This window comes from Lissotriton helveticus, chromosome 7 (assembly GCF_964261635.1).
Source record: "Lissotriton helveticus chromosome 7, aLisHel1.1, whole genome shotgun sequence".
Classification (NCBI taxonomy): Eukaryota; Metazoa; Chordata; class Amphibia; order Caudata; family Salamandridae; genus Lissotriton; species Lissotriton helveticus.
The window spans coordinates 1590759130-1590777716 of NC_136068.1; the positions used below are offsets into that span (position 1 = coordinate 1590759130).

General features: G+C 47.8%; 1 protein-coding gene across 5 annotated transcripts in view; it reads right to left on the reverse strand.

The window, feature by feature from the left end:
* LOC144770552 (kinesin-like protein KIF18B) overlaps nt 1–18587 on the reverse strand; it is a 411545-nt gene that overhangs the window by 305225 nt on the left and 87733 nt on the right. Inside the window, exon 1 of one of the 5 annotated variants that reach the window (XM_078655160.1) lies at nt 11500–11638. The exons of 3 other annotated variants lie outside the window; for them this stretch is intronic. The gene's annotated coding sequence lies outside the window, so the exon portion shown is untranslated. Of the gene's footprint in view, nt 1–10465; nt 10573–11499; nt 11639–18587 lie in introns of those variants that run through there. One more of the 5 variants, XM_078655161.1, reaches the window with a different exon arrangement.

Here is an 18587-nt window from a genome sequence, read left to right on the forward strand (position 1 = left end):
GTTATTAAAAACAAAGTCCAATTTAGCGGTGGTTAGATTATTGATAACTATTAGGGAAAATGTACTATTAGAGAGTTACTTTTTCCCTGCCTATAGCCTCTGGCGTTCCATTTGCATTTGTTCTCCCACTTCTGGCAGCCAGTACTTGGCATTTGAATAGGTGTAAATTTCCTCCCAGGAGCACACAGTAGGAGGACTAGAATGGGCAGAGATGACTCATCTGAATCTAGCAGAATATGCAGGGTGGGGCTGTAAACATCCCTTTTGGCATTACAGTGTCAAAATCAGCTTGAATGTCAAATCCTGCTGGACAGGTGTCTAGGTTTCAGAAATGTCTGGGTTTGGTAGGTTTCCCTAGATGGCCCAAGCCCGGGACCAAAAACGCAGGTGCCCCCTTGCAAAACCAGGTTGTTTTGTGATAGATAATTTTAATGTATAAGGTATATGTTTTGGGCCCTTCCCTGTCGTGGGCACGTGGCCCACCCACACAAGTGAGGCACTGTTTTTCTCAGGAGACTTGGGGGAACGCTGGGTGGTTTGAAATTCATGGTTGCCTGCAGAATCCAGGACATGTGGTCACAGAAGTGCAAGGAAATGTGATTTTCTTTTTAGGCAACGTTTGAGCGTTGCATGGGATTCTGGGTAAAAAAAAAAAGCTGGGTGAGATCAATCATTCAATCAAGTCGTACTTGTAAGCGAGGCTGGTCACCCAAGAGGGTATCCAGGTGCTTGTTGCAGGTCTCAGATGAAGTGCCAGGTCTTGAGCTCCTTCCTGAAGTCAATCAGTCAGTCAGTCAGTCAGTGAGGGGGCAGTGCAGAGGTGTAGGGTGTTCCAGGCTTTGCCAGCAAGATGGGAGAAGGAGCGTGCTCCGGGGTGGCAGCGGCATATGCGAGGGATCTGTGCAAGAGTGAGGTGTGCTGAATGGAGGTTCCTGGGGAAGAGGGGGGGGTTGGTGGAAGTGCAGACAGTGGTTCATGTAGGCAGGTCCTTGGTCGTGGCGGGCTTTGTAGGTGTGGGTTACGAGTTTGAAATGGCATCGTTTCTGGACTGAAATGGCATCTCTCCTGGACTGGCCAGTCAGTGGAGGACTTTCAGGTGTTGGGTTCTCTTGAGCAGGTTGAAGATCAGTCAGGGGCTGCGTTCTGGATCGTCTGGGGTCTTTGCATGAGTTTGGTGGTGGTGCCTGTATAGAGTGCATTGCCAAAGGCCAGTCGGCTGGTGATGAGGGACTGTGTTACCGTATTCCTGGTGCAGGTGGTGAACCACTTAAAGATTTTGCGGCGCATGCAGAGCGTGTGGATGCAGGCTGAGGAGATGACGTTGACCTGATATTTCATGGAGAGTTCACTGTCAAAGAGAATGCCGAGATTGCGGGTGTGGTTTTTGATTGTGGGGGTGGGTCCAAGTTCCGACGGCCACCAGGAGTTGTTGCAGATGGTGTCGTGTTTGCCGAAGAACAGAGCTTCAGTCTTGTCTATGTTGAGTTTCTTGCAGTTGTCCCTCATCTAGGCTGAGACGTTCTTCATGCAGTTGTGGAAGTTGGTCTTCATCGAGGTGGGGTCGGCTGAAAGTGAGAGAACGAGCTGGGTGTCACTGGCATAGAAGAGGATGCTGATGTCATGAGATCTGATGATGCCTGCAATTGTTGTCATATAGACGTTGAAGAGGGTAGGGCTGAGGGTTGAGCCTTTCGGGATGCCGCAGATGGTGTGTTTGACTTGCGATGTGATGGGAGGAAGGCGGACCTTCTGGTGCGTCCCGTGAGAAAGGAAACCATCCATCTGAGCACATAGTCTGGGATACCAATCTGGCAAAGGCGATCAATGAGAGTGTGGTGATAAACAGTGATATTTTTTTTTATTTAAACAGTTTTTATTGGCATTTTCAGTGTAACAGTACATGTCAATTTCAGTTTCGGACATGGAGTAAACATACTTTTGCATCCTCATGTTATAGCGACAGTACTACTTTTGGTAATTAGCAAATATCACAAACCATTATATCATCCATGTGTTAATAGTATAGCTTCGGCGAGAGCCCCCCCTAGGCCGACCCCACGTGTGTAGTGAGCGGAAGAACTCCAATAACCAGCTCATATGTCAAAAACTAGTAATATTAGTTACCAGTCCAATTCTTTGATTTAGCCCAGATGGTCCCTGCGTCTATGACACTAGAGTTATGTCTCTGTTCCCTTCCTAAGGACTTACAGACAGTTCAGGTGCTTCCCGTGGTCGTTCGCATATGTCCCCTCGGTATTCGTTCCATTTGCCCCATATAACGGACCATTTCTTTGGGCACCCCCTGTGTATATATACTGCCTTTTCCGCCACCATCGCCTCATCCATGTCATTTCCCCATTGCGTCCTCGTGGGAGTGGTACCGGACCCCCACCTTCTAGCTATGTTGCGCTTTGCCAGTGTCATGCCCAGTGTTGCCCAAGTCTGTTGTCCCCGGTTAAGATCCGTGGGCGGCCAGATGTTCAATATACAGCACCGGGGATCAAGTTGTATCTCCACCCCGCTCGCATTTGTGAGTTCTGACAGCACCCCTGACCAGTATGTACGAATCCTGGGGCACTCCTAAAGTATATGAAAGTACGTTCCCGGAACTCCACAGCCTCTCAGACACCCCGGCTCCAGGACATGACCTAATTTGTGTAGTAGGGTGTGGGAATAATAGATTCGGTGCAGTATCTTCAGTTGTATAAGTTTCAGCCGAGATGGAATGGAGGCGTCTGTTGCCGAGGCAAGGGCGTGCAGCCAGTCTTCGTCCACTAGGTCCCCCAATTCTACTTCCCACTTGCTACGGAGGACCACTGTGGGGTCTGGAAGATTGTTTATCAGCTTACGGTATGTCAACGAAATTGCCTTCTTCTCCAGATGGTCAGTGAGGAGTCTGTCCTCCAGTGGGGAGGATTCGACCAGGGTCGTCCCCGTTGGGATGGCTACTTTTAGGGCGTGTCTGATTTGCACGTATCGGTATCGCTCTGTGGGTGCCATTCCATATTTTGCTTGCAGGGCTTCAAAGGTGATGAGGTCGCCTCTACTCCACAGATCCCCTATCTTCGAGATACCTATGAGGTCCCACTGTCGGAATCCCTTAGTGTTAGCCAGGGTACCCAGGCGGCGCGTGTCCCACAGCGGGGTAGCCAACGTAAGCACTCCCTCCCATCCTAAGGCTCTCTGGGCCGTGTGCCAAATTTTAACTGTGTGCGCCGTAGGGCCAGTAAGCGTATGACGCCGTTTATTTGTGTATAGGGCCTTCAGCAGGTGGTCTGTGGGGAGTAGCGTTCTGTCCAGACTGTAAGCCGGTTCAGTGTGTGGGGCGTGCTGCCATTGGTTGATTACTGTTAGCTGTGTCGCCCAGTAGTATAATTTGACACTCGGTAGCGCAATCCCTCCATCATGCCAGCTACGGATTAATTTGGAGTGGGCTATACGCGCCGGTTTTCCGTCCCATAGAAGGGAAGATATTTCTGCGTCTATTGCCTTGAAGTAGGTTAGTGGGACCGGGAACGGCGTGTTTTGGAGTGCATAAAGGAATCGCGGGAGTGAAAGCATCTTAAAAAGTGCTGCTCTCCCTAAAGTGTCAGCGGGAGGGTACGCCAGTGTGTCACATCTGATTTGAGCCTCTGTAGGGGTTTCTGCAGGTTCTCTTCCATGAATACCGCTGCTTGTGGAGTAACCAAGATACCAAGATATTTGAAACCTCTAGTCTAGTTACTATTTGTAGTGGACAGGCCGGGGGAAGTACGTGCAGTGGGCCGTGTAAGACATATAAGATCGATTCAGTCCAATTTATCGAATATCCCGAGGCTTCCCCATAGTTCTCGAAGATGATTAACAGAGCTGCTATGGATGTTGCCGGGGACATAAGGTATATTAATACGTCATCGGCATACAGGGATATGCGATCTTCCCAGCCCGTCTCCCATGTGATCCCACGTATCACCGGGTCCGTTCTAATTATTACCGCCAGCGGCTCTAGGATTAGGGCAAACAACAGAGGGGATAAGGGGCATCCCTGTCGTGTACCGCGTCCTAAGGTAAACGTGCGGGACGTATGGCCGTTGGCCACTACTTGTGCTAGGGGCGTTGTGTATAACAATTTAATCCAGACACAGAATTTGGGGCCGAATCCCATCTTCCTGAGCACTGCAAATAGGAATGGCCACTCCACTAGGTCGAATGCCATAGTGGCGTCTAGGGAAAGAATGGCTGCCTCCTCTCGGAGGTCGGGAATGCGGTGGAGCACCCCATTCAACCGTCTCAGGTTAAGGGACGTGTTCCGCCCGGGCATGAAGCCGGATTGGTCCGGGTGGATTAGTGTTGTGAGGTAAGGTTGTAGTCTGAGCGCCAGCAGTTTTGCCAGGACTTTCGCGTCTGCATTTATTAGCGAGTTTGGACGATATGAGGACGTCCGGTCGGGAGGCTTATTAGGTTTGCGAACTGCAACGATGGTGGCCAACCGTTGATCAGCCGCTAGTGTGCCTTGCGAGAGGCAGTCATTGTACATCGAAAGCATATTGGGGATAAGCTGCCGGGCCAGTGCTTTATATAATTCTATTGGCAGACCATTCGGTACCATTGCTTTGCCCGTGTGTAGCGCCGTCAGTGCCCTCCCCAACTTCTCCGCCGTTAGATCTCGCTCAAGGTCTTGAGCTTCATCCTGCGAGATGGCGGTGATCGGTATGTTCTGTAGGAAGTTTACGCAATCAGCTTCTGTCATGTTTCCCTGTGCGGTGTATATGGTTTCATAGTAGGAGGCCAGTTCTTCCACTATGTGTGGGGGGGAAGAAGTGTGTGTGCCATCAAGCAAGGTTAACTGGGCTATCCACCTGTCAGATTTTCCCTTCTCTCGAGCCATGCTAGCATCCTCCCTGTTTTATCACCCATTTCATAGACCCTGAGTAGTGTATCCGTGTGTTTGTTTTTGGTCATTTCTTGAGCATAGGTTCTGAATTCGCTTGATGCCATAGTGAGCGTGTGTGTCGTAACATCCAAGGGGTTTGCTGCGTGGGCCACCTCTGCTTGTAAGACTGCCGATTCTAGTGCTTCTATTGTCTCCCTTTGCTCTTTTTTATGGCTAGAAATAGCGGAGATGGCCTGCCCCCTAACGACCGTCTTGAAAGCCTCCCAGAGGATCGAGGGTGAGTCAACTGATGATAGGTTTTCTTCAAAGTAGTGTGTGGTTGCAGTGTCTAGTGTTTTCAGGATTTTGCGGTTTTTTAAGTAACCCGGGTAAATTGGGTATACTCTCTTTCGTCTCGTGGGGTGCGTAGTGTAGGTTAGCGAAACTGGTGAGTGGTCTGAAATTCCTCTCGGTAAATGTTCTATCGTCGTCACACGTTCAGGGGGTATCGCTAATGTTAGTATGTAGTCTATGCGGGAAAGGCTGTTATGGGCTCCTGAGTGAAATGTATAACGGCGGTCATTTGGGTGTTTCAGTCTCTACACATCTACCAGGCCTGTCGCATCCTGAAAGTCTCTAAAGAGTTGGTTGGGTCTCGTCGAAGGTCTCGGGGGTTGGCGGTCTATCTCCGTGTTAAGTACAGCGTTAAAATCCCCTCCCACTATCATTTCCCCTTCCGGGAGCTCAAGTAGGAATTTCCCAAAATCTTGGAGGGCCCCTTGATGGAGTGTTGGGGGAATATATACTGAAATTACATTATAGGAACGTCCTTCCAATTGACATGTAACTGCTGCAAATCTGCCCTGGTCATCCGCCCGCGTGTGTCTAATTACCAATGGGGCGCTTTTATTAACTAGTATGCCGACCCCTCGAGATCCGGAGGAGAACTCTGAATGTGTGACCATTTTAAAGCCCCATCTGTTCAGTGCCTTAGTCGTCGTGCCTGTCAGGTGCGTTTCTTGTAGAAGGGCCAGTGTTGGTGCCTTACGTTTTAGGTATTGTAGGACCAGGCCTCTTTTAATTTTATGGCCGAGCCCATTCACATTCCAGGAGATGATTGTCAGTGGTGGGGCTACCAGTGTATTCCTTGGGCGATCAGGACCTGGCGTTGTGTGTTCTGTCATTGAGTGCAACATACAGGTGTGATTCTGGTGCCGTCTGCTGCGTTTCTGTCTGGGTTGTTAACCAGGTCGCAGCTGGTACGGGCCGCGGGTTCTCCGGTGCATTGTTGAGGCAACCCGTGTCTCCCTAGAGCGTGCCTTGTTTGAGGTGATGTGTAGGGATGTGCGGAGAGGAGCCGGAGTCTGTGCTGCATGTGTGTATGAGTGAAATCTCAAAGCCAATAATAAAAAACATAAACAAGTCAAACTAGAAATGTATAAACCCCTCTCCCCCCTCCCTGCCCGGTGGATAAAGAACCCTCCACCTCCCCAACTGAGCAGAGTGCTTAAAGTCCCAACTTATAGGTATTGTTCGTGGGGGTGAGACTTCTGCGTCCGCTGCCGAGTCCCTTCTCCATGAATATCATGCAGTGTCTATCCAGAGCATATCGTCTTACCTACATGGGCCCGCGTTCCTGCGGTCAGAGTCTTACCATGGCTGGTCACCTGCTTCTGGAAAAATGTTCTCTCTGTTGGTCACCATTGCAGCGTCTCTTATATCCCGAATGGTGAGGGAATCAGGTATGTCTGTCCTATAGGCAGGTGCCGCCCGTCACTGTCGAGGGGGAGCCTTCCGTTACTGTCGCACTTTCCTGGTTAGTCCGTTTCAGCCGTGATCCGTGGGCTTCCGTTGTCGTTCCCTCGCTGTGGGCCACGATTTCTGGGTCCTTTAGCTGGCCTCCACCCCTCCAACCAGTCCTGGGCGTCGCGTGGTGACTCAAAGAACCACGTCTTCCCTTCTGATTCGACTCGTAGTTTTGCTGGGAAGAGCATAGAGTATTTGAGTTCTCGTGCCCTTAATTCCTTTTTTACATCCGTGAAGCCCCGTCTTTGTTGGGCCACCGCAGCCGTGTAGTCTGGGTAAAAGTTTATTTCCGAGTTGTCGATTTTGAGCGGTGGGCGTGTGCGTGCTGTTTGTAAAATGGCGTCCCGGTCTCTGAAGTTGAAGATTCTTATCAGGATGGGACGGGGAGGTGCCCCTGTTTTAGCCTTCCCTCCGGGCACTCGATGGGCTCATTCGACCGAAAAAAAGTTCGATAAACCTTTGGGTTGGAGTTGATTTGATTTTCCTCAACGTAGAGGTCCAGGGCAGGCCCGCCTTCGGATTCCGGTACACCCACCAGACGGACGTTATTGCGTCTTGAGTGGCCTTCCTGGTCGTCCAGTTTAGATTTCAGTGTGGCGTTGTCTTCTTCTAGTTGGTGGACTTTCCGTTGAAGCTCCGACGTGTCCCTTACTAGTTCGGTGGTTGCCTTTTCTACTTCAACTAGCCGTTCCGACATCTTCGCGAAGTCCGCCCTTATTAGGGAGACATCCGTTGATGATTGCATCGCTTTCAGTGTCGCCATTACATCTTGTAGGGTTACCTGTTCGGTTTCAGTGTGCGTCCCGTTGGTCTGGGGCGGCGAGCGCTGTGTGTCACCTCTCGCGTTGTCCGGCGGATCTTTGTGGTACGCAAACTTGTCCAGTTTGGGGGCCTACTGGCCCCTGGTTCCTCTACCACTCATTGCGGATGTCTCCAGATAAAGACAGTCGAGGATGCGGGAGGGTCGTGCTATGTGCGTGCAGTTCGCTTGCCGAATGGACGTCGCTCTTAAGTTGCGTTGGTTATTAGGGAACCTGCCGTCCGGGCGCTGTATCAGTAATGGCGGCCTATGGCTGTGGACTCAGTCTTGCTTTGTCGCCGGTCTAAATGCGGCGCCTCAGTTCAGTGTACTGCGTCCGGTTGCTGCGGCGCAATCACAGTGAAGTGACCCTGTGGGCAGTTTGCGCTTTCTTCCGGTTGGGTCCCTTTGTGAGGTGTTTTGCCTTGCAGGGTGGTCTGCTGTTCGTATCCCTCTTCCCACTACTTTGCCGGCGGCCGCCCGCCAGCCACAGCCGGGTCCCGCTCTCCCTTGCCTTGCGGTCGTACTCACTGGCAATCCCCTTCCGTGTTCGGCCGTCTCGCGGCAGCCCTGCCTCCGGCGTCTGCGGTTCGGATCCGCACTGATGAGGGTGGGTTGCGCCTCTGCTGCTCCGACTTCGGTATAGGCAGCGGGTCCGTCAGACGTACCTTCTGGTGTTCGGGCGCTGGCCTCTGACTCCACTCGCGGGTCCCGCCGGCACTGTGTCTTACTTTATTCCCCGGCTCTTGGCGCCAAACTAGGCCCCGATGTTTCATACGGCGTTGCTCCTCGTACGCCGATCGCCCAGGAACGCCGGTTAGTTCTCCATGCGTCGGAAGTGTAGGAGGTTCCGATGGCGCTGAGGAATGTCTGCAATTGCTCGGATCACTGGGCGGATTATATCGGAGATGGCTCGTTAGCTACAGAGCTCCGCTATGCTGCTGCCAACTTGGTCGGCTGCTAGCCACGCCCCCTGATAAACAGTGATAAACCGTGTTGAAGATCAAGTAGGATCAGGGCGGCTGATTCTCCTCTGTCGAGTAGGGTGCGGATGTAGTCTTTTGTGACAATCAGAGCGTCTCGGTGCTGTGGTTGGTTCTAAAGCCTGATTGGGAAAGGTCCAGTTGTTTGGCAAGTTGGAGGTGGATGGCTTTCTATAGGACTTTGGCAGGGAACGGGAGCAGTGAGATGGGATGGAAGTTCTGGAGCTCACTGGGATCTGCCGAGGGTTTCTTGAGGAGTGGTCTGACCTCCACCTGTTTCCAGGTAGCGGGAAAGGTGGCTGGGGTTATCAAGGCATTGGGGATAGTGATTTAGTCTCTTTCTAGGTTAAAAGGTCAGTGGGGGCAGAGGTCTGTGGGTGCTCCCGAGTGGATGAAGTTGATAAGAGTGGTTGTGTTCAGTGTGCTGAGTTGTTCCTATGCGGTGAGCGACTGGTCGGTCAGAGGCTGAGAACACTGGAAGGTTGGGGATCAAAGTTTTTGTAGATGGTTGCTATCTTGTTGTGGAAGTGGTCTGCAAGGGTATCACTGAGTTCCTGTGAGGAGGGGGATAGAGTTTTCGGTGGATGATGGGCAGGTGACCTCTGACGATGGTGAAGAGTTCTGTACAAATAAAAGAAGTCTCGTAGACAGCTTTTGTAGTTGTAGTTTATTATTCAAGATACATCTTAGTAGGTTCCAATGTCAGTTTCAATATAAGCCCTAATATAAGCTCCACCAAGAGCGGCCTCCTGGCTGCTCAGCCCATCTTCTCCAACTGCCCCCACTTAAAGTACAAACATCCATAACATTCTAAATGACATCACATAGCTAGAGCATCAGGGCCAGAGAGATGCATTACATAAGAAGCAGATTACTACACATCTTCCCCTTTATAATATTTATCAAAATAAAATAGTATAACATAGGAAGAGAAGATAAACATTCCAGAAGCACACATAAAACAACACCATAATAACATAAGCCAAACTCTTCTTATGTAATAACAATAATAATGTAAAAGTAATGTAATAATGAGTAATGTACGTAATTAAATATCCTTCCCTATGTAATAATAATAACAATGCAATAGTAATAAATAAGTAATAAACAGTAAAACAGCCTTCTCTATGTAATAATAATTACAATAATGGCATAGTAAATATTATAATAGTACTGTAAGTAATAAAGTAGTAATATAGAAGTCGTAAACTTAAACAAATGGCAGGCCCAGGGAATACCATACACCCTCTACTGCACACACTATAACATACTGTCCACATTATAACATACTGTCCACTTACCAAGAACACCCTCTACTGCATACTATTGCAGGACCAGGGAAATTTACATATCCTCTAATACACATATTATAATGCTCCATCTGCATACTATTGCAGGACCACACACGCGTTAAAACACAGTAGCCTCCCAATAAGAAAACACAAACCTCCAAGTAAAGGGGAAAGCCACCTCCCTATAAACCACCACACACAATAACCCAAGGGAGAATCCACCTCCCTATAAACCACCACACACAGTAACCCAAGGGGGAATCCACCTCCCTATAAACCACACACTTGCAGTAGCCTCCCAAATAACTGTAAAGGGGGATTCCACCTCCCTATAAACCACACACTTGCAGTAGCCTCCCAAATAATTGTAAAGGGGGTATCCACCTCCCTATAAACCACCAAACACTCGCAGTAACCTCCCAAATAATCTCTGAAACGTATACCACTTTACAGAGTTTATCCTATATACTACAGTCTTTTAAGTAAGATTCAAATGTTTTTTTTCTTCTTTGTTTCGTGCAAAATAGTAATATTTTAACTCATTGTTATTAGACATTAACATCTAACACCACGGTGAACACATGTCCCTATTGAGCAGTTCTAATAAAATTAAGACACTCTTCAAACATGCTAACATTAAAAGCCTCAATAAGAACGAATCTTAGCTTGAAATGGAATTGCAAGTGAAACGTACAAGTTGCTGATAATGTGCCGGAAGTAGCGAAAAATGTACCTTTACATTTCTATCATTAAAGCGTCGAAATATAATATGCTGCCGATGAAAATGCGAACTCTCAAATCTGAGTTCTTCAGCACCACCCTGATCAACCATCTAACACCGAATCGTCGAAATATAATACGCTGCCGATGAAGATGCGAACTCTCAGATCTGAGTTCTTCAGCGCCACACCTAAACGTGATACTTCCCTCCTTTCAAAATGTGGTTGGCAGTATAGAAGATAAACACGCAGCCCGCCTCCAATCTCAAGATGGCGGCACGTCACTCACGGTGAGCCGGATGGCTCACAGCCCGTCGATATAAATGGGCGTCACTGAAGGTTTGAGAGTGCAACGTCAGAGAAAACAGCACAAGTACTTGCAAGTAAGCTGGCTCGTGCTGCGAACGATGTTTGAAAATGTAGTGCGCGCTTCCAATGACTCATGCCAAAGTTTTGAACCTAACTGCCAATTTTAACTTAAAATGGTGAATAGTAATTTACCAAGCACTTCAGACAGAGGCTTAACAATTATAGCTTGACTGAGGCTCGATATCTGCCCCTGATTATTTTCTACTGTGTGCAGCCACTTCTCACGAGGGCTCACACTTCTAGGGCAAGTAGTGCACACTAGGGCCTTGTGTATTAGGAGAGTCAGCACTGCATACCGGGGCTCGATACCTGCCCCTGATTATCTTCTACCATGCACAGCCACTTCTTACCAGGCTCACACTTCTAGGGCAAGTAGTGCACATCAGGGCCTCGTCTGAATACCCAACACCGGGGCTTGGGATGTAAGCAATAACAATGCTTTCTCCTTAATCACCGGGGCTCGATGTGTGCCCCCGACCGTTACACTTCACAGTGAAACACTTCATGCAGATAACACCAGCATACTGGTGCATACTATTGCAGATGACATCAGGCTCTCCTTACAGATGGATCTGGCACTCTTGGATTTAGGGCGACCGTTCTAGGGGTCACTGGTGGGGCGTAGTGCCAGATAACTTTAAACAGATGCTTTTAACTTATGTAAAAAGTTTTTTTTTACCTTAAATGTCCTTTGATTTCCGTTACTGTTTCTTTGAATGTATTCTCTCAAGTGATTTCAGCCTTCTATAGGTGGCACACGCAGGTTCTTTCTTCTTAATCATCGCCAATGTAGAAATAAAAGAAGTCTCGTAGACAGCTCTTGTAGTTGTAGTTTATTATTCAAGATACATCTTAGTAGGTTCCAATGTAAGTTTCAATATAAGCCCTAATATAAGCCCCCCCCAGGAGCGGCCTCCTGGTTGCTCAGCCCATCTTCTCCAACTGCTCCCACTTCAAGTACAAACATCCATAACATTCTAAATGACATCACATAGCTAGAGCATCAGGGCCAGGGAGATGCATTACACAAGAAGCAGATTACTACACATTCTTTGGCTTGGTTGGCGCCGGTCTCGATTCGGTGAGTCAGGACCTCCTTTTATGCAGCTGTAACTGGTCAGTGGTAGTTGCTGAGGGTTGATTTAAAGGAGGCTTGGTCGTGTGATTCCTGCTAGTGCCCCTTCTCCTTTCCAGTTTGTAGTAAAATGGGTCCAAACAGCATTAAATGTAATACTTATTTATTGCAGTATAAACAAACGGTGCCCCCGGCTTGACAGGACTCACGCAGGAGGTCATTCAGTCAACGTTCTAACCTTGCCTTCAACCTGGGTGCAGGGACCTACCAAGTGGTAGGAGAGGGTGGGGGTGACGGGAGATACCAATATGCGACGTAAGTTACAACACATCATCCTCCCTGGAGAGATAAATAGAAATGGAAAACAGGGAGTAAATGGGTGTGAGCAGGGAGAGAAAGGGGTGAGGATAGAAAAAGGAATGCTTAAAGAATCACAGCATGACCAGGTCTTACGCAGAAGACCCCTAAACATTTAGTAATGGTATAAGGGAATAGAGAAACGGACTCACTTCATACTATATTTTCTGTGCCAGAGCGGAGAGGATCTTTGTCTATAACTTTTCCTACACTGCCCCTCATTCTTCTAGCTGTCGCCCTCTGCCAACCTGCCTTGCTCTACTGTGTGCTCCCTTCCTCTGGCAGGAACTACCTGGTCCTGACTCCACATCTTCCCATCTTCCATGACAACCACATTTCTTTTAACTTCCCTGATCTTACTCGGGGGAAAGAATTTGTCACCCTCGTGGCAAGTCTTACTGGCTTTTTGATGTACACACTCTGTCCCTTCCCAAAGTTCCTCTCCTTGGCACCCCACTTCTTGTTGTACCATTCTTTGTATTTACTTTGTTTGAGTTCAATCTTCTTGCTTGTCTCCACCTGATCAATCTCCACCTCTGTTTTCTTCCCCAACCAGCAGGGAGCTAATTTCGAACCTGCTTTTCTTCTTCTCAGAAGCTCAAAAGGTGAATGTCCTGTAGTTACATCTGGCGTGGTATGGCACGCCCATAACATGTCTCTTAAAGCATCATCCACATTTACTCCATATTTGCTGGCCAGTTGTATGCATTCTTTCAGCATGCGATTTGCTCTTTCTACTTTTCCGTTTGCTTTTGGGCAATATAGAGGGGTACGAACATGGGCAATAGAGTAGTCCTTTAGAAACTCCTTCATCTCCTCCGAGACCAGTTGAACTCCGTTGTCCGTTACCATCGTGGATGGAATACCCTCTCTAGAAAACACCTCCTTTAAGAAATAGATGAGACTTTGTGTTAATGTTATGTACCACCTTGTGGGTAATCCAGTTGGAGTAGTAGTGAATTAGCACCAACAAATACCAATCCTGAGGACCCTTTCCTTGAATGTGACCTGCAATATCGAAACCCAGTTTGTCCCATGGTACCTTTGGAACCTCCACTGGACACAGGGGTGCATGTTTCGTCACTCTTGACTTGTCACTTAAACTGCATGCATAGCAGTCTTTTACTTTGTCTTCCATGTCCCGATCCATGGCTGGAAACCAATACTCCGAGCGTAGTCTAGCCTTGCTGAGACTGCGGCCCAGATGGCCCTCGTGAGCTAGATCAATCACCCGGTTTCTCAACCCTGCAGGCGGAACCAATCTTCCTGACTTCATAATGATTTTTTCCTCCACAGAAAGATTGTCCCTAACATTCCAATATGGTTGGATTTCATTGTCAAGATCCTTGCATCTGTCTGGCCAACCTGTCACGATGTACTTCTTTACTCTATTTAAGATATTATCTTGCTCCATGTGTGCATCCCATTCGTCCTTGTTCAATGCGGCTAGGTTCACTTGCAGGATATTATTTCCGATTTTTTCCTCCTCAGCTTCCCCCTTGATGGGCGCTCTCGATAGGAAATCCGCCACCTTATTTTGTTGACCTGGAATATACGCCATTTTGAAATTGTAACCTTGCAGCCCTAAAACCCATTTGGCAATGCGATGGGTCAGATTCTCCATGTCTTTGTTAGTGAACATTGAAATCAACGGCTTGTGGTCTGTATGCACTTCAAATGGAACACCCCACACGTAAAATTTGAAATGCCTGATCGCCCAGTAGACGGCTAAAGCCACTTTCTACACTGTTGAATAGTTAATTTCCGGACTTGTGAGCGTCCTGGATGCAAAAGCGACCACTTTCACTTTGTTGTCAACCCTCTGGGCTAAAGACGCTCCAATCCCTTTGTTGCTGGCATCTGTTGAAATTATGGTATCCTTTTCTGGAATGAATTTGCCAATGTAGGGTGCCTGCATGATAGCTTCCTTTATGTTGGTGAAAGCTGTGTCTTGCTCCATTCCCCAATTGAATTTACTTCCTTCTTGATCATTTCTCTTAGAGGATGCGACTTTGTGGCAAAGTCTTTGATGAATTTGGCAATGTATTCTGCCAATCCCAAAAACGACATGACATCCTCTCTGTTAACCGGAGTGGGAGCATCTCCCACAGCGTTGACCAGATCACACTTTGGCTTGATTCCCGCTTCAGAGATTGTGTGACCCAGATAGTCCACCGAGCTCACTCCAAGCTTGCACTTGCTCGCTCTCGTGGTGGACCCAACCTCTTTTAATCTCTCCAATACTCCTTTCGTGTTGTCATTGTGCTCATTTTCATTTGTTCCATAAATTAGGACATCGTCTTGAAAGCACATAGTTTTGATGCAGTCTTTTAGAATATGTTGCATTACCCTTTGAAATGTTGCAGCGGCGGACGCCAAACCAAACGGCATCCTCTGAAATTTATAATTTCCGAATGGCGTCGTGAAAGCTGTTAAGGACTGAGACTTCGGTTGTAATTGGATTTGGTAATATGCAGAAGACAAATCCAGGACACTGAAAAACTTCGCACCCTGGATTATGCTTAGCATTTCGCTTATCCTCGGCAGGGGAAATCTATCCACCTGGATGTTGGCATTTAAGTCTCTAAAATCGACACAGAGCCTTATGTTACTTCCCCCATCCTTGGTCGTGATCACGATCGGGGCCAACCACTCCGAGCTTTCGATTTCCGTGATGACACCTTGGCTGACAAGCTTCTCCAATTCTTTCTTCAATGGCTCCCTCATGCGCAGTGGAATAGAACGGGTCTTGTGTACGGCAGGTACTGCCCCCTCTTTAAGGACAATTCTGTGCTTGTAGTTCTTGAGCACACACAGCTTATCACTAAACACCTCCTTGAATTCTGAAATTAAATTTTCTGCAATTTTGGGAGGTTCCACCAAGAGTACTTGCTCTCTATTGTTAGGATCTAATTTAATACCCAACTCTTTTTGATGCTTCCACCTAAGAAGAGTGGAACCCCTTGTGGCTACATAAACCTTTCCTACTGTATGCCTGTCCTTGAAGGAGATCCTCATTATCGGCATGCCTTCGAAGGGGATGCGTTCCCTATTGTAACCCGCTGGGCAAATGTCAACTTTTTCTAGCTTTACCTGGAGTCTGGCAAATTTCTCATCGAAAATACTTTTGTGAACAAGAGTAAAAGGAGAGCATAAGTCAGCATAAACTTGAAACTTTTCACCATCTAAGGTTATTTCACATGTAGGGTAAATGTGATCATCCTTGACATTTTTATCATCCACCTGAAAAATGTATGTTTTCTCATACTCTTCCTCTCTTTCAACATTTTCAATTGCATTTACTTTTTGAACAACAGTTTTACAAACTTTTGCAAAATGCCCCCTCCTATTACATTTTCTACACACAACATTTCTCGCCGGGCACTTCCAATTGGTCGCCAAATGATTATTGCTTCCGCATTTAAAACAATGAAAGCCTTCATTCTTTCCACGTTGGTTACCTTTGTATTTTTCTCCCACCTTACAAACAGTTTCCCCTACATCAGTAACCTTTCCCTCGTTCTTTTCACTGTTTGCTCCATCCCGTATTTTCATCTCTTTCATGCATAACGCTGTGTGTTCCAAACCCTTCGCTATACTTAGAGCCTCCTCCAGGTCAGGATTTCTAGTGAGCAATTCTTCTTGAATTTTTGAGTCATTGGTACACCTCACTATCTGGTCTCTAATCATGGAATCCGTACGTGCTCCAAACTCACAAGTGGCTGATAAACCCCTCAAAACTGCTACATACGATGTCACTTTTTCTTCTTTCCTTTACACCCTCTTGTAAAATTTGTGTCTCTCCAACACTACATTCACTTTTACTTTAAAATGCTCTTCTAATTTCCTTAGGGTATATTCATATACATTAGTACCTTCCACTTCTTCCTGTTCATCATCCACCAATCTGCAAGTTATGTCCTCAAAAACTTTCCTTTCTTGAATGCCTAAATTATGGAGCAATATGTGCTGTTTCCTAACGTTGTTATAATTGCTCCCACCTATCGCTATGAGGCAAGACTTAAAAATACCTTCCCACCTCTTCCATGGGATATCAGGCTCACCTAGCTCATTTAGGAAAGGTGGTGGTTGACTCATACCTGCTCCCGCCATTGCCATGTGGGGAAAGACACCAAACTAGAAACTCCTCCCCCACCAAATGCCAAACCGTGGGTTTGTGTGACTCAACCCTACAAAGACAATACTCAAGATGTGAAAGGACCAAAAAATAAAAAATAAAAAATACTAATGCTGAAAGCTCACAAACACACAGTACGGCCCATAAAAATTCCCTAATGGACTTCCATGAGCCCCACTGACAATCACATAAAATAGTTTACTTTGAGAGGTAGAAAATGAATATCAAATGTAGAATTACATTTTATAACCTGCTGCCCTCAACTCCCGGCTACCTCTGCAAAAGCGGCGTGGCTGAAGGAAATCACGGCACTCCTGCCTCAGACCTGCGCAACCCTCACAGCGGGAAACTTAGACGCAGAGTCAGTGGCGTTCACTTGATGAAATTACTCTAAGGCGCGGAGGGGAAAGTGACTTCAGGATCCTTAAAAGTGCTGACAAGGAGCTTTAGGAAAAACTCAACCGCGATGTCAGTTCGTTATATCAGATTCAATCAACACTGCAACTTCTTCTGACACCTTAAGGAAGGAGCCGAACCACTGACGGACAGGAGGCAAGTCTCTCAGCTGTGAGTAATTCACAAATTCTATATTTTCTTTTCCACCAGCTTCCCGCAAAAGTTCTTTATTTTTTAACATTCCGCTGTAGCATCCAACTTCGCTCAGCATTCACCGGGAAATCCAGGTCCCTTTCTCATTCATATAGTTTGTCTCCTAAATATCTTTTCGTCATCCTCCTGTAAAGCATCACTAAAACTAGGGAAGAGCACTCGATAAAGACTGTCCCTGACACAGCCTCCGGACCTTGTCGCCACCAAAGTGTAGTAAAATGGGTCCAAACAGCATTAAATGTAATACTTATTTATTGCAGTATAAACAAACGGTGCCCCCGGCTTGACAGGACTCATGCAGGAGGTCATTCAGTCAACGTTCTAACCTTGCCTTCAACCTGGGTGCAGGGACCTACCAAGTGGTAGGAGAGGGTGGGGGTGACGGGAGATACCAATATGCGACGCAAGTTACAACACAGTTGTTTGCACTGGAGTTTTGATGTGCGGAGTTCCGGGGTGTACCAGCTGCCATGTTTGGACGGTCTGTGCTTTGTGGCTGGTTTGGTGGGAGGGACTCGTCGGCTACACTAGTGATTCAGTTGTTGATGTTCTGATCCAGGTTGGTGGTGTCTTTGGGCTATATGGTGCTGGGGTGTAGGTCCATTGAAGGACCAGCTATGAAAAGGGCACTGTGTCGGCTGTGGACAGGGCAGGCAGGTCCGACAAGGGTGAAGCGTACAATGGAGTGGTCCGTCCAGGTGATTTCTGAAGTGTATCTGTATCCAATTCTGTTGCTGGATGTGAAGATGGGTTCCAGTGTCTGTCCTGCTTTGTGCGCAAGGGTCTGTGACCAGCTGCTTGAGACTGACGTTGTCCAATCTTTCCAGGACATCAGTGGGGTTAATGTAGTCTAGGTGGAAGTGGAGGTCTCTCAGGAAGATTTAGTGTTCCAATTTGATGGTGGGTGATGAATTCAGTGATGGCGTCATTGAGGCAAGTTCGTGGTCCTGACCTCTGATGGTGGTGTTATCGTCGGTCCAGAGCGCGAAATTCATGTGCTCCATGATCAGCTTGGTTTTGTCTTTGGAGATATTGCTGGTGATCGATTTCTTTTGTAAGATGGCGATGCTGCCTTCATGTCTGTTGGTGCAGTGTTTCATCTAGTAGCCGATGGGTGTTGCTGAAGTGATATTCGGGGACAATGCAGGAGTGAGCCAGGTCTCTGTAATGAAGTTCACGTCAGGGGTAAGGGTGGAGCCTGTGTCCCGGACTTCGGTGGCATGTTTGCAGAGCAATCTGGCATTGAAAAGGAAGCAGCAGAGTTGTTCGGGGGGGGTGGGTCTCCGTCTCCGGGGCTGGCGTGGCGCTTGTTGCTGTGGTGGTAGTAGGAGCTGCGGTAGAGGTGAACCAGCAGCAGGAGCAGGTGAAGGACCCCGCTGTGGAGCGAGGCAGAAGTTGTTGTTGCATCCAGGCCACGAAGGTCTGCGGTGGAGAACCTGTGAGAGTGCAAAGGGCCAGGGTTCCTGGCGCTCAGCGGGGTCCAGGCACAGATGGGTGTAGACGGGCTTGCCTTTGTCCCGCTCATTGTGTGGCTGCCATATGTAGTCTTGAGGGCTAGAAAGGCGGCAAGCTGGGAAAATGCGAGAGC